This window comes from Pinus tabuliformis, chromosome 1_1, assembly GCF_031772625.1.
Source record: "Pinus tabuliformis cultivar Carrire ecotype Pingquan chromosome 1_1, CPIR1, whole genome shotgun sequence".
Taxonomy (NCBI): Eukaryota; Viridiplantae; Streptophyta; class Pinopsida; order Pinales; family Pinaceae; genus Pinus; species Pinus tabuliformis.
Window position 1 is genome coordinate 35157601 of NC_142297.1, and position 16695 is coordinate 35174295.

Sequence of the window (16695 nt, forward strand, 5' to 3'; positions counted from 1 at the left end):
TGGCTTCAGCAAAAGCGCGTGTATGTGGAAAAGTACCTTTGGTCCATGGCGGTTATTCCTTGGAAGTTGTGCCTATGGTTTTGGACCTTGGCGTCTCGGCGGACGTGTTGATCCCTAGTTTTGAAGTTGATGGTATTGAATCTCTATGGTTTTGGCCCTTGGTATTGAACAAGGCCTAAGGCTATATAAGGAGAAGGAAACCATTAGGCAAGTGCATCTGAAATGTCTTGAATATCTGATAAAGCATTAGATCCAGTATGCAGGGTTATGGGTTGATGATGCATTGCTTGATCTGAGCTAAGGAGAGATCTCACCGGTTGATGGAGAACTAGATCTAAGGAGAGATCGGGATCAAATGGTTTGAAATGAACTATCTTTATGATGCTTATTCTAGATCTACATACTGACGCATGTATTGTTCTATAAATGTTATGAGTGTGATTGATGTCTGGTACAGCTGCAAGTTATGAGAAATTATTTTTAGATCTGTACGCGGGTTGTCTTTGGCAAAAGCGCGTATACACGCGGGTTTGATTCATCGAAGTAGCGTATACATTGTAAAGCTTGATATTTGAAGTTGCAGATGGATCTGATGGTTATTACAGAGTTCTGTGTCTGCTCTGTGTTCTGGTGACTGTTGTTAACAGGGTTTCAGTGATTCAGAGTTTGATGATTGTTTTGAGCTTCAATGATAGTTATGGGTCCAGTATGAAAATTGGATGAAAAGTGGCCTTGCAGATTATGTGTTGTGCTTCAGTGTATCCAGTCTGAAAATTGATGAAACGTGGTACCTGGAGGTGAGAAGATTGTAGGCAAGCACCTACGTACTAGTATCTAAGCTAGTACAAAAGCTAAAGGAGATCTTTGGAGCATTGTAGCAGGTAGTAGCCTGCGTACTAGTAAATGGATCGGCTAGTACAAGAGCAAAGGGGGTTGTAGCTCCCGTACTGGTATAAGACTGCACCAGTACAAATATTGTAAAAGGATTTTCTTATTAAGAAGAAGATTGAGATGACTTGCAGCAGGTGGTTTTCACCCACATTGGGTTTCCACCTTATATCTTTGTGTTCATGTGTGTGGCTCTTATGTGATGTTATGTTCTGTTATTCTGCACCTGTTTACTGTTAATATGCTTAATAATGATTTGATGCATTTACTGAAGATTAAGCTAACTGAATTATAAGATCTCTGGATATACGCGAGTTTCATTAGACACAGTAGCGTGTACACGCGGGTTCACTTAATTGAAGTAGCGTATATGTTTCTGAGTATGAAATTGAAAAGTTTGATTGATCTGATAATACTGATTCACCCCCCCCTCTCAGTATTATTTCCAACAGCTGACACGTTCAGAAGGGACCCTATGAGAGAGGCATTTAATATGAATAGGTATTGTCATTGATCGCCAACCACCCCCAATTAAAACCATAAATCTGGTCACTGTGCTTCAAAATCTGTTGTTCAGTGACAAGTGAACAACGTTAAACAAAGCCTCGTAACAATTGAGGGAGACCCCTCTGGTTCAAGGGCCAGCTTTAGCCTAAAGACTAGTTGAGTTGGTTTCCTGGCGTAGTTTTTGCAGCCAAGGACTGCCTACAGGAAACAGGTACAACATCTGGCGCCATTGTTGTTGGGTTGTGTTATATTCTTTCCATGACTAGCCCACGTAGTTAACCGGGGGGTTAGAAGGGGGGCGGAGCCCCCCCTTCGTTGCGTCGATTACGTAGCGGGGGGAGGCGGGGGGGTCACAAGGGGTTTGAGGGATGCAAGAAAATTTTGGTTTTTGACCCTATGTTAGGTTGGGCGGACCTACCTATGGTTTTGTGCATGATTTTCGCACATGGTTTTGGACGCGATGGTTTTCGGTCCATGGTATTGGATGCATCGGCATGTATAAATATGTATTGTAACATTGAAAGGAAAATAATGAAAAATCAAGCTGGTAGTCTCGATTTTGGGATCCAGGGGAGGATCTTTGTGTATATGTGTTTTGTGTGTTATGCCATCGCATTGTTTATTTTCTATGTTTTAGAATTCGTATGCAGGTAATTTATGTACAGGGTTAAAACCTACATTTGGTATCGGAGTTGTTTTGGCTTCAAGGGGACGCCTTTATTGTTGAGGGGTTTCGCTCGGGCCTGTGGTAGACCCCGTTCAATGGGACATCTACGGGATCGATTCTGATGGTAAAAGAAGATAGTGAGCAGTGGAAAGATAAAGATCGAGATATTTAATGGTCAGAGTTTTGAGTTGTGGAAACTCAAGATGGAGGATATGTTGGTGGATAATGATCAGTGGATCACAATAGATCCGGGTTCTAAACCAATGGGAGTGTCTGATGAAGAATGGAAGAAGTTGGATTGGAAGGCAAAGAGCACAATACGATTGTGCGTCTCAAATTCAGTATTGTTGAATGTATCAGGGGAAGCTACAGCGAAGACTTTATGGGACAAGTTAGCGACTTTGTACCAATCTAAGTCTCTGGTGAATAAACTGTTCCTACGGAAAAAGCTATATAACCTGAGGATGAAAGATGGAGACTCGGTGACAGAGCATCTGAATGTGTTTAATACTGTGGTAAGTCAGTTATCGTCTGTTGATATCAAAATTTCAAATGAAGATAAGTGCATTAGTTTGTTGTGTTCTCTACCAAATTCGTGGGATAGTCTGGTTATTGCAATAGGTAGCAATGCAACTACCTTGCAGTTTGATGAAATAGTCTCATCCTTGTTAACAGAGGAGATGAGACGAAAAAATATGGAGAGCCAAAATGGTGATGCCTTGTTTGTATGAGGACGGTCCCAGAACAGAAACAAAATAAGTCATCGAGTGGGAGATCTAAATCAAGAGGGAGATCTAAATCTTCACGAAAACCTGTAAAGGTGGTGTGTTGGAAATGCGAAAAGGAATGGCACTACAAAAGGGACTGTAAATCTAAAGCTCCTGATAAAGGAAAGAGATATGATGATGCTCCTTCTGCAAAGGCGAAACCACCTCAAATGAAGGTGGAGATGTGTGCTTGGCTTCTTCAAGTACACATGTAGATCATGAGGCATGGTTGATTGACTCAAGTGCATCCTTTCACTTCACTCCCCATAGAGAGTGGTTCTGCGAGTATGAGAAATACGATGGTGGTGATGTCTTCTTAGGGGATAATAGGAAGGATAGAATTGTTGGTCGTGGAAAAGTAAAGTTGAAGTTGCAAGGTGGAAGGGTTAGAACACTTCCAGGTTTTCTACATATTCCTGCATTAGCCAGAAATCTGATTTCTGTAAGCAAGTTGGATGATGCAAGTGTAAAAACGGTGTTCAAGAAGGATACCTGCAAGATGGTTCGGGAGGCACTGGAATTGATGCGGGGAGTTCGGATTGGAACTCTGTACAAGCTGCAAGGTAGCACTATTGTTGATGGGTGCAACAGTTCTGTGGTTCCTGAAAGTGGAGCAGAAAATCTAGTGGTCTCTAGAGAGAAGACCATGTTGTGGCATCAAAGACTTGGACATATTGGAGAGAAGGGCCTTTGAATACTTCATGGTAAAGGTATGGTATAAGGTATGAGTAATAGCTCTCTGGATTTTGATTTCTATGAAAATTGTGTATATGGGAAGCAAAATCGGGTGAGTTTCCCCTCTGGTGGTAAGAGGGTGAAACAGATATTAGAGCTTGTGCACAATGATGTGTTTAGACCTGTGAAGGTTCCATCACTGGGTAAGTCTGTATACTATGTATCATTTATAGATGACTTCTCAAGGAAAATACATGGATATATTTCCTTAAGAAGAAAAGTGAAGTCTTTGACAAGTTTAAAGAATTTAAAGCTCTCGTGGAAAACGAGACAGAGAAGAAGATAAAGGTGCTGAGGACAGATAACGGTGGAGAGTTTTGCAGCAAATAATTTGAAGAATTATGTAAGAAGTGTGGTACAGAACGGCAGAAGACTACTCCATATACACCTCAACAAAATGGAGTTGCAAAAAGAATGAACAAGACGTTGATGGAAAGGGCAAGAAGCATGCTCAGTGGTGCTGGGTTAGGATAGGAATTCTGGGCAAAGGCAATGGAGACGGCATGTTACCTGGTCAATAGATCGCCTTCATCAACGTTGGAGGATAAGACTCCACAATAGGTATGGACTGGTAAGAAACCCTCTCTTTCACATCTGAGGATATTTGGATGTGATGCATATGTACATGTTCCAAAGGAGAAATGAACCAAGTTGGATGGTAAATCTGAAAAGTGCATCTTTATTGGGTATAAGGATGGTTTAAAGGGTTACAAGCTTTGGAACCCAATAGTAAGGAAGGTTGTGTACAGCCGAGATGTGGTGTTCAGAGAGGTGAAAGATGTTATTAAACATGAAGTCCAACCAAAAGAACCTGAAAAGATAGAGTTTGAGCTAAAGGAGGAAGAATCAAACTCTACAGCAGAGGAGGAATCAGAAGATGAAGAGCCACAAACTCTGAGTGTGAGAAGATCAGTTCGAGAAAGAAGGAAGCCAGAAAGGTATAGTCCATCTGCTTTCTGTTTAAATTTTACTTTATCTATTACTGATGATGATCCCAGAACTATGAAGGAAGCAGTAGACTCAGAGGATGGAAAACTCTGGAAAGAGGCCATGGCTGATGAAATGGCATCTTTGCATAAAAATGAGGCTTGTGATCTAGTGGAGTTGTCGGCTGAAAGGAAACCCATTGGCAGCAAATGGGTGTTCAAGAAGAAGATAAATGCAGAAGGAAAGGTGGAGAAATATAAAGCAGAAGGAAAGGTGGAGAAATATAAAGCTCGGTTGGTAGCAAAAGGTTATTCCCAGGTGTCGGGAATTGAATTTGGTGATATTTTTTCTCCTATTGCCAAGGTAGCTTCTATTAGATTATTTTTATCTGTTGCTGCTGCTTTTGATTTTGAGGTAAAACAGATGGATGTGAAGACAACATTTATTCATGGGGATCTGCAATAGGAGATCTACATGAAGCAACCTGAAGGCTTTGCGGTGAAGGGTAAGAAAGAACTGGTATGCAAGTTAAAGAAGTCTCTTTATGGGTTAAAACAATCACCAAGGATGTGGTATCAGAAATTTGATACATTTATACGGGGACTTGGCTTCACCAGAAGCAAAGTAGATCACTGTGTGTATTTTAAATTAATTGGTGACCGTGTTATTTATCTGGTCTTGTATGTGGATGATATGTTGCTGGTTGGAAATGACAAAGAAATTATCCAGGATTTGAAGACCCATTTGTCCTCCAAATTCGACATGAAAGATCTTGGTGCTGCAAACTATATTTTGGACATGTAAATTAAAAGAGATTGGACAAAGAGGAAGCTCTGGTTAAACCAGAGGAAATATGTCGAGACAATATTGCAGAGGTTTAATATGCAGGATAGTAAACCAGTGAAGGTTCCTATTCCTGTAGGTGTAAAGTTATCTGCTGAACAATGTCCCAAGACACAAGAAGAGGAAGAGGACATGTCCCGTGTTCCATATGCAAGTGCAGTCGGTAGCCTGATGTATACGATGGTCTGTACTAGACTAGACATTGCACATGTAGTGGGAGTATTGAGCAGGTTTATGTCAAACCAGGGAAGGAGCACTGGACAACAATGAAGTGGGTTTTTAGGTATTTGTGTGGCACTAGTGATTATGGTTTGTGCTACCAAGGAAGACCAGGATTGGACAGAGTGTTGGATATTCATGGCTTTGTTGATGCAGACTGGGCTGAAGATCTGGATCAGAGAATATCTACAAGTGGGTATATGTTTAACCTATTTGGAGGTGCATTCAGTTGGATGAGTAAGAAACAATTTGTAGTGGCACTATCAACTATAGAGGAAGAATACATGGCAGCCACTCATGCAAGCAAGGAAGCAGTTAGGTTGCAGAGATTGTGTTGAAGTTTAGGGTTAGTACAGGGAGCTATAAGAATAGAATGTGACAGCCAAAGTGCAATTTTCTTGGCAAAGAATCCTGCATATCATTCAAAGACAAAGCACATTGATGTTCAGTATCACTTTGTGAGGGATATGATAGAAGACAAAAAGGTGTTGTTGGTAAATGTGGACACTTTGAAGAATATTGCAGATGCATTGACAAAATCTGTGAGCTCTGAGAAGTTCTCTTGGTGTAGAGAAACAATGGGTGTTGTAGGGCTGGATAAATGACTAAGCTCTCTTGTGGCCCCTTGTGGAAAGAAAACAACAAGTGGGATAATGTTGGGTTGTTTTATATTCTTTCCACGACTAGCCCACGTAGTTAACCGGGGGATTAGAAGGGGGGCGGAGCCCCCCTTTCGTTGTGCCGATTACGTAGTGGGGGGAGTCACAGGGGGTTTGAGGGGTGCAGGTAACCTCACTCTATGGGGTCCGGGGTAGCACCCCGAAAAATTTTGGTTTTGGACCCTATGTTAGGTTGGGCAGACCTACCTATGGTTTTGTGCATGATTTTCGCACATGGTTTTGGACGCAATGGTTTTTGGTCCATGGTATTGGATGCTTCGGCATGTATAAATATGTATTGTAACATTGAAAGGAAAATAATGAAAAATCAAGCTAGTAGTCCCGATTTTGGGATCCAGGGAAAAATCTCTGTGTATATGTGTTTTATGTGTTATGCTCTCGCATTGTTTATTTTCTGTGTTTTAGAATTCGTATGCAGGTAATTTCTGTATGGGGTTAAAACCTACAGTTGTCGAGGAACAAAGTAATGAAGATATCTTTCTCTGGGGAACGATAAAGATTAGATCTATTCCTTGCTGGTGAACAAGGAGTAGGCATTTATTATTGGTTGCATTTCTTTCACCTAGCGACTCCACTTTGTCATATGGCGATTCCACTGGGTAACTGATCCCACTGTTTCGAAATTTCAGCTGCCTTTACTGCTATGCAAGTTTCATTGATACTTGAAATCAGCAATATATGTCTCTCCCTCTTAGCCATGGTCAGAAATCTAAAATGTCTACAGAGGATGCAACTTTTAAAGTACACTTGTGAGTATACATTTCCCATGGGATTTTATGTTCATATTGTATATATTCTTCAGATTTTCAGTTGCTGGCAACGTGGTTTGTTAATAAATCCACTCTACACTTGGTTACATTGGAAAGCAGATTACACCTAACATTGTGAAATTTTCCAGTTCAGTTAGATAGAGGTGTGGGATTGATTAGCTACTTTCAGATTCAGGATGCAGTTGTTCTACAATTGTTTCAGTTATATTTCAAGATTACAATATTAAGTTTGGTTTGGTTGAGTGCAATGACTTCCAAGGGATTAAATGATTGACTCCATAACCCATGAATTAGGCACTCTTGTGTTTATTTCCACTTTCAGTGACAGTTGTTTCACTTCAGCAGTTTTCAATTTCCAGATTTCAAAATGAATAAATCTTTGGATTAGTGCTGGAAATATAAGTTTCCATTCACATTTGCAAGTTTAATATGCAGTAGCTCGATGATGGGGATTGGCTATACATTACCTGATGGCATATCAGTGATCAATGATTTTATGGTATGACTCCACGCCCAAAAAATAAGGCAACTGGTCAAAGTTCTCTACATCCCACAGGGGAAGCAGTCCCCATTGGAGCCGATGTTGTAACATATTTCAGCACACTAAAAATTAAAAATTTTCAGTGTGAAATTGCCATTTCCTTATGAGTTAAATACTAAGGGCTTTTGAATGATTTATTTATTTTTTATATATAATAATTTTAATTTTAAAAATTATTTTTATTTTTATAAAAATATAATTATATATTTTTATGAAAATATTTATTTAAAATTAAAATTATATTGTAAAAAATAAAATTCAATCCTAATCATAAGCTAAAATCATAAGCGCACTTAAAGCTAAAGGTCAAATCCCATGGCCCACTCCACATTTAACTAATTAAACTCCCCTTATTTTTCATGCCTTTAGATATGGGTAATTTAATCCAACTTTTAAAAAGTGATTTGGGACCCCCACTTCCATTTCTCGTTAACATGGGGGGGGGGATTCCGAAAAGCCTTTTTAATGGCAGACTCCCAAACCTATGTGTCACCATCTCATGAATTTGGACCCCCAGGTCCAAAATCATTTACCACTAAGGGGGGGCCCGAAAACCATACCCCGTATTAATTAGAATTTTATATGGCGGGAATACTATTATGAAATAAAATTATTTCACGATGGAAGGCAAATTGGGTAAAATGGAATTACAAGTTAATGTGTTACAACTACAGGTAAAATAAATTCTTGGTGCATGAAAATGAATAAAGGGACACTTTGCAATCATATTTTGATGAAATTAATGTACACAAGAACAAAAAGATTTTTACGTCAATAAATGTGAAATTGAAGTCAGAGCTACAAAAGTAACTGTAAGTTACAGGGATGGTGAAATCAAGTTACAAGTATGAAATCAGGTTGAGCTAAAAGTAAAAGAGCAAAGTAAAATACTCTACCAACTACACAAAACAAGACATGGACTTACAAAACATGGTGAAATCAAGTTACAAGTATGAAATCACGTTGAGCTGAAAGTAAAAGAGCAAAGTAAAATACTCTACCAACTACACAAAACACGACATGGACTTACAAAACCGGTTTTTAATCTGTAAATGAATTTCACAAAAGGGGAATTTACAGTGTGAAAGTAAATGAGTTTTACAGGGAAGGAGAAACAAGACATGGACTTAACAAACCACACAGTTTTGTAACTACAGGAGAAATAAAAACACTACATAAATTCAAATAAGTGGATGAATTTATCCATAAATTTATTATTTGAGGAGATATTTTGTGAATTTATCTAGTAAATTCATGAAAATACCAAATTTATTCACCAAATATTTGAAAACATTTATGATTTTGGAATTAGTGAAGCATTGTCAAAAAGTGACATAAAAGCATTCCAAACACATCTTCAGCAATAGCTTCACAAACTCCAGATTTCAAGGCATAGAAATATAAATTGAAAGGCAAATGGCGGAAACAACAACTCTAGATTTTAAAGGCATGGAGATATCAGCATTCAGAACATCAAAAGATCAACAAATTGAGGATCATTCTCCAGATTTTCAGCAGTCATTCAACCAACTCTAGATTTCAAAGCAGATACTTGCAACAGTTCCAGATTTCCTACAACTAATAGGGAAATATTATTTATTTTTAATATACAGTTCATAATTTCATTCCACGATTATTGTAATAGTTTAGGGGATATTTAGTCTATATATTGTTTTATTTGTAATAAACAAGGGTGGGCTTTTGATGCCAAGACTCTACACTTTGTAATAGCTTCTCTTATTTGATTTCTAATGAAAGCCTTATGGCTCTTGTTTGACATAATTTTGTGTTTCTTGTATGTTTTTCCAGTATTTCCACATCTGTTTTCTACACATGTTCACAATATTATAGAAGACTCGGGTAAGAACAGATTGTGTTTCAATCTCTCTAAAATCACCTGCAGATTTATAATTGTTTAAAGAGATTAGTATAGCAGATTGTCTGTCTGATCTAGCTCCTCTTTGAAATTGGTTATTGTTTGTCATTCTATTTTCTCCTGAATATGTTTTGTCAGGCTGTATAAATCTTTTACACGCATCCAAATCTTCCTAGTTGTTAAGTAATCAGTCTCGCTGCTCAATTATTAGGAATCTCGTTACATTCTTCTGTCAAATTGTTATACAAATCAAGTCGTTCTGTCAGGCTGGAAGTTGACACGTTCAGAAGGGACCCTGTGAGAGAGGCATTTAATATGAATAGGGATTGTCATTGATTGCCAACCACCCCCAATTAAAACCATAAATCTGGCCATTGTGCTTCAAAAGTTGTTGTTTAGTGACAAGTGAACAATGTTAAACCAAGCCTTGTAACAATTAAGGGAGCCCCCTCTAGTTCAAGGGCCAACTTGAGCCTAAAGACTGGTGAGTTGGGTTCCTGGCGTAGTTTTTGCAGCCAAGGATTGCCTACGAGAAACAGGTACAACATTTGGCACCGTTGCCAAGGAACAAAGTAACGAAGATATCTTTCTCCAGGGAACGATAAAGATTAAATAGATTCCTTGCTGGTGAACAAGGAGTAGGCATTTATTATTGGTTGCATTTCTTTCACCTAGCGACTCCACTTTGTCATATGGCAATTCCACTGGGTAACCAATCCCACTGTTTCGAAATTTCAGCTGCCTTTACTGCTATACAAGGTTCATTGATACTTGAAGTCCACAGTATATGTCTCTCCCTCTCAACCATGGGCAGAAATATAAAATGTCTACAGAGGATGCATCTTTTAAATTACACCTGTGAGTATACGTTTCCCATGGGATTTTATGTTCATATTGTATATATTCTTCATATTTTCAGTTGTTGGCAACATGGTTTGCCAATAAATCCACTCTACACTTGGTTACATTGGAAAGCAGATTACACCTAACAGTGTAAAATTTTCCAATTCAGTTAGATAGAGGTGTGGGATTGATTAGCTACTTTTAGATTCATGGTGCAGTAGATCTACAATTGTTTCAATTATATTTCAAGATTGCAGTATTAAGTTTGGTTTGGTTGAGTGCAATGACTTCCAAGGGATTAAATGATTGACTCCATAACCCATGAATTAGACACTCTTGTGCTTATTTCTACTTACAGTGACAGTTGTTTCACTTCAGCAGTTTTCAATTTTAAGATTTCAGAATGAATAAGTCTCTTGATTAGTGCAGGAAATATAAGTTGTCATTCACAGTTGCAGGTTTAATATGCAATAGATGGATGATGGGGATTGGCTATACATTACATGATGGCAGATCATTGATCAATGATGGTATGACTCCATGCCCAAAAAATAAGGCAATTGGTCAGCTAGTTCTCTGCATCCCACAGGGGACGCAGTCCCCATTGGAGCCGATGTTGTAACATATTTCAGCACACTGAAAATTTTAATTTTCAGTGTGAAATTGCCATTTCCTTCTCAGTTAAATACTTAGGGCATATATAAATTTTATGCTTTTGAATGATTTATTTATTTTTTATATATAATAATTTTAGTTTTTAAAATTATTTTTATTTTTATAAAAATATAATCATATATTTTTATGAAAATATTTATTTAAAATTAAAATTATATTATAAAAAATAAAATTTAATCCTAATCAAAAGCTAAAATCATAAGAGCACTCAAAGCCTATGGCCCACCCCGCATTTAACTAATTATACTCCCCTTATCTTTCATGCCTCGAGATATGGGTAATTTAATCCAACTTTTAAAAAGTGATTAGAATTTTATATTATGGGAATACTATTATGAAATAAATTTATTTCACAATGGAAGGCAAAGTGGGTAAATGGAATTACAAGTTAATGTGTTACAACTACACATAAAATAAATTCTCGGTGCATGAAAATGAATAAAGGGAGGCTTTGCAATCATATATTGATGAAATTAATGTACACGAGAACAAAAATATATTTACCTCAATACATGTGAAATTGAAGCTACAGAAGTAAAAATAATTTACAGGCATGGTGAAATCAAGTTACAGGTGTGAAATCACGTTGATGTGAAAGTAAAAGAGCAAAGTAAAATACTCTACCAACTACAAAAAACAAGATATGGATTTACAAAACCACGTATGGTTTTTAATCTGTAAATGAATTTCACAGAAAGGGAATTTACAGTGTGAAAGTAAATGAGTTTTTACAGGGAAGGAGACACACGAGAAACATTTATGATTTCCAAATTAGCGAAGAATTATCAAAAATTGAAATGAAAATGGTGGAAACAACAACTCTAGATTTTAAAGGCATGGAGATATCAGCATTCAAAACATCAAAAGATCAACAGATTGAGGATCATTCTTCAAATTTTCAGCAGTCATTCAACCAACTCCAGATTTCAAGGCGAATACTTGCAACAGTTCCAGATTTCCTGCAACTAATAAGGAAATATTATTTATTTTAATATGCAGTTCATAATTTCATTCCAGGATTATTGTAACAGTTTAGGGGATATTTAGTCTATACATTGTTTTATTTGTAATAAACAAGAGTGGGCTTTTGATGCCAAGACTCTACACTTTGTAATAGATTCTCTTATTTGATTTCTAAAGCCTTATGGCTATGGTTTGACAGAATTTTATGTTTCTTGTATGTTTTTCCAGTATTTCCATATTTGTTTTCTGCATATGTTCACAATATTATAGGGTAAGAACAAATTGTGTTTCAATCTCTCTGAAATCCCCTGCAGATTTATAATTGTTTAAAGAGATTAGTATAGCAGACTGTCTGTCTGATCTAGCTCCTCTTTGAAATTGGTTATTGTTTGTCCTTCTATTTTCTCCTGAATATGTTTTGTCGGGTTGTAGAAATCTTCTACACACATCCAAATCTTCCTAGTTGTTAAGTAATCAGTCTGGCTGCTCAATTATTAGGAATCTCCTTACATTCTTCTATCAAATTCTTATACAAATCAAGTCGTTCTGTCAGGCTGGAAGCTGACACATTCAGAAGGGACCCTGTGAGAGAGGCATTTAATATGAATAGGGATTGTCATTGATCGCCAACCACCCCCAATTAAAACCATAAATCTGGCCATTGTGCTTCAAAGGTTGTTGTTTAGTGACAAGTGAACAGCATTAAACAAAGCCTCGTAACAACTGAGGGAGCCCCCTCTGGTTCAAGGGCCAGCGTGAGCCTAAAGACTGGTTGAGTTGGTTTCCTAGTGTAGTTTTTGCAGCCAAGGCTGCCTACGGGAAACAGGTACAACATCTTGCGCCGTTTCTGGTGAACAAAGTAACGAAGATATCTTTCTCCAGGGAACGATAAAGATTAGATATATTCCTTACTGTTGAACAAGGAGTAGGCATTTATTATTGGTTGCATTTCTTTCACCTCGCGAGTCCACTTTGTCATATGGCAATTCCACTTGGTAACCGATCCCACTGTTTCGAAATTTCAGCTGCCTTTACTGCTATGCAAGGTTCATTGATACTTGAAATTAGCAGTGTATGTCTCTCCCTCTCAGCCATGGGCAGAAACCTAAAATGTCTACAGAGGATGCAGGTTTTAAAGTACACCTGTGAGTATATGTTTCCCATGGGATTTTATGTTCATATTGTATATATTCTTCAGATTTTCAATTGTTGGCAACATAGTTTGTTAATAAATCCACTCTGCACTTGGTTACATTGGAAAGCAGATTACACCTAACAGTGTAAAATTTTTCAGTTCAATTAGATAGAGGTGTGGGATTGATTAACTACATTCAGATTCAGGGTACAGTAGATCTACAATTGTTTTAGTTATATTTCAAGATTGCGGTATTAAGTTTGGTTTGGTTGAGTGCAATGACTTCCAAGGGATTAAATGATTGACTGCATAGCCCATGAATTAGGCACTCTTGTGTTTATTTCCACTTACAGTGACAGTTGTTTCACTTCATCAGTTTTCAATTTTAAGATTTCAGAATGAATAAATCTCTGGATTAGTGCAGGAAATATAAGTTGCCATTCACAGTTACACGTTTAATATGTAGTAGCTGGATGATGGGGATTGACTATACATTACATGATGGTAGATTAGTGATCAATGATTTTATGGTATGACTCCATGCCCAAAAAATAAGGCATCTGGTCAACTAGTTCTTTGCATCCCGCAGGGGAAGTAATCCCCATTGGAGCCGATGTTCTAACATATTTCGGCACACTAACTGAAAATTAAAAATTTTCAGTGTGAAACTGTCATTTCCTTCTGAGTTAAATACTAAGGGCATATATAAATTTTATGCTTTTGAATGATTTATTTATTTTTTATATATAATAATTTTAATTTTAAAAGTTATTTTTATTTTTATAAAAATATAATTATATATTTTAATGAAAATATTTATTTAAAATTAAAATTATATTATAAAAATAAAATTTAATCCTAATCATAAGCACACTCAAAGCTAAAGGTCAAAGCCTATGGCCCACCCCTCATTTAACTAATTAAATCCCCTTATCTTTCATGCCTCGAGATATGGATAATTTAATCCGACGTTTAAAAAGTGATTTCGAGAACCCCTTGGCCATTTCCCATTAACATAGGGGTGCATCTGAGTTTTAATGGCAGACTCCCAAACCTATGTGTCACTATCTCATGATTTCCCATTAACATAGGGTGCATCCGAAAAGCAGCAGTTTTAATGGCAGACTCCCAAACCTATGTGTCACCATCTCATGAATTCGGCCTGCCCAGGAATTACAAGTTAATGTGTTACAACTAGAGGTAAAATAAATTCTCGGTGCATGAAAATGAATAAAGGGAGGCTTTCTAATCATATATTGATGAAATTAATGTATAGGAGAACAAAAAGATATGTACGTCAATACATGTGAAATTGAAGTCAGAGCTACAAAAGTAAAAATAATTTACACCCATGGTGAAATCAAAAGTAAAAGAGCAAAGTAAAATACTCTACCAACTACACAAAACAAGACAGGATTTACAAAACCGGTTTTTAATCTGTAAATGAATTTCACAAAAGGGGAATTTATAGTGTGAAAGTAAATGAGTTTTTACAGGGAAGAAGAAACAGGACATGGATTTACAAAACCACACATAGTTTTGTAAATACATGAGAAATAAAAACACGACATAATTTCAAATAAGTGGGTGAATTTATCCATAAATTTATTATTTGAGGAGATATTTTCTGAATTTATTTAGTAAATTCATGAAAAAATAGTGAAGCATTGTCAAAAAGTGACATAAAAGCATTCCATACAAATCTTCAGCAATAGCTTCACAAACTCCAAATTTCAACGCATAGAAATACAAATTGAAAGGCAAATGGCAGAAACAACAGCTCTATATTTTAAAGGCATGGAGATATTAACATTGAGAACATCAAAAGATCAATAGATTGAGGATCATTTTCCAGATTTTCAGCAGTCATTCAACCAACTCCAGATTTCAAGGCAGATACTTGCAACAATTCCAGATTTCCTGCAGCTAATAAAGAAATATTATTTATTTTTAATATACAGTTCATCATTTTCCAGATTTTCAGCAGTCATTCAACCAACTCCAGATTTCAACGCAGATACTTGCAACAATTCCAGATTTCCTGCAACTAATAAGGAAATATTATTTATTTTTAATATACAGTTCATAATTTCATTCCAGGATTATTGTAACAGTTTAGGGGATATTTAGTCTATATATTGTTTTATTTGTAATAAACAAAGGTGGGCTTTTGATGCCAAGACTCTACACTTTGTAATAACTTCTCTTATTTGATTTCTAATGAAAGCCTTATGGCTCTGGTTTGACAGAATTTTTTGTTTCTTGCATGTTTTTCCAGTATTTTCATATATGTTTTCTGCATATGTTCACAATATTATAGAAGACATGGGTAAGAATAGATTGTGTTTCAATCTCACTGAAATCCCTGCAGATTTATAATTGTTTAAAGAGATTAGTATATTTTGTTTTGCAGATTTCTGTGGTGTGGTTTTTGAGACAATGAATTCGGATATTCCACAGTTTTCATTTTTAATTTGTCGATGTTTCGAGTCTAGAAGTGATTTACAAAGAAGAGGAGCTCGAGTAATAAATATGATTAGGTGAGGTTGTGTCTAGACCAAGACTCATCATCAGCGCTCATTTACAAAGAAGAGGAGCTTGAGTAATAAATATGATTAGGTGAGGTTGTCAAGTTGGGGAGCCGACTAGTTTAATGATTTCTATTTTAGTTTAATTACTATTAGGTTATTGTTAATAAATTACTAATTATATAAGTTACTTTATTTTAATAATAGATATATTGCGTGCATTTTTCTTTTATGTTTTATCAACTTTCTTGTAATCTTTTTTATTTTAAATTTATTTTAATTCAATACACTTATTTATGTTTAAATTGCTTTACCTAATATTTTTAATTATTGATTAATATAAGTTTATGTTATTAGCTAGTTATTTATCTAATGTAATAAGTTTTGTTACTTTAATAAATTGCCTATTAATTTTTAATTCTTTATTATTCTAATTAAATTTGTGTTTAGTAAATTATTTCTTTTAATATTTTGAATATTGATTAATTCAAGTTTATGTGATTTGCTAGTTTCTAGGTTTTCATTAAATTTATTATGTATTTTTAGGTTTTTCTTACATTATTGTAATAAGTTTATTCAAATTTTTATTATATATTTTTTTTATTTTATTTTCAATAGTTTAATTTGTAGGAGAGAAGTTTAATGTGTTTGTTAAATTTTTATCAAATGTCTTATGTTATTAGTTTATTGTTAGAGTAAATTGAATCTTAATTGTAATTAATGTGAAGTCTAGTTTTTATGTTGTAAGTATGTTCCATCTTTTTTATGTTTAATATTATGTTATGTTTATGTTATTGATTAATATTCAATATTTTTTATTCTAATTAAATTATATTTATCCATGTTAAAGAAATCATATGTCTTGTGTTATTAGTTTATTGTTAGTGTAAATTGAAACCTAATTGTAATTAATGTGAAGTCTAGTTTTTATTTTGTAAGTGTATTTCATCTTTTATAATTCTTAATATTATTAAATTCTATTTATCTATGTTTAAAGGAATCATATGTATTGTGTTATTAGTTTATTGTTTGTGTATTATAAATTGAATCTTAATGGTATTTACTATGGAGTCTAGTTTATTTTATAAACATATTCTATCTTTTATAATGATTAATATTATTTGAATGGTT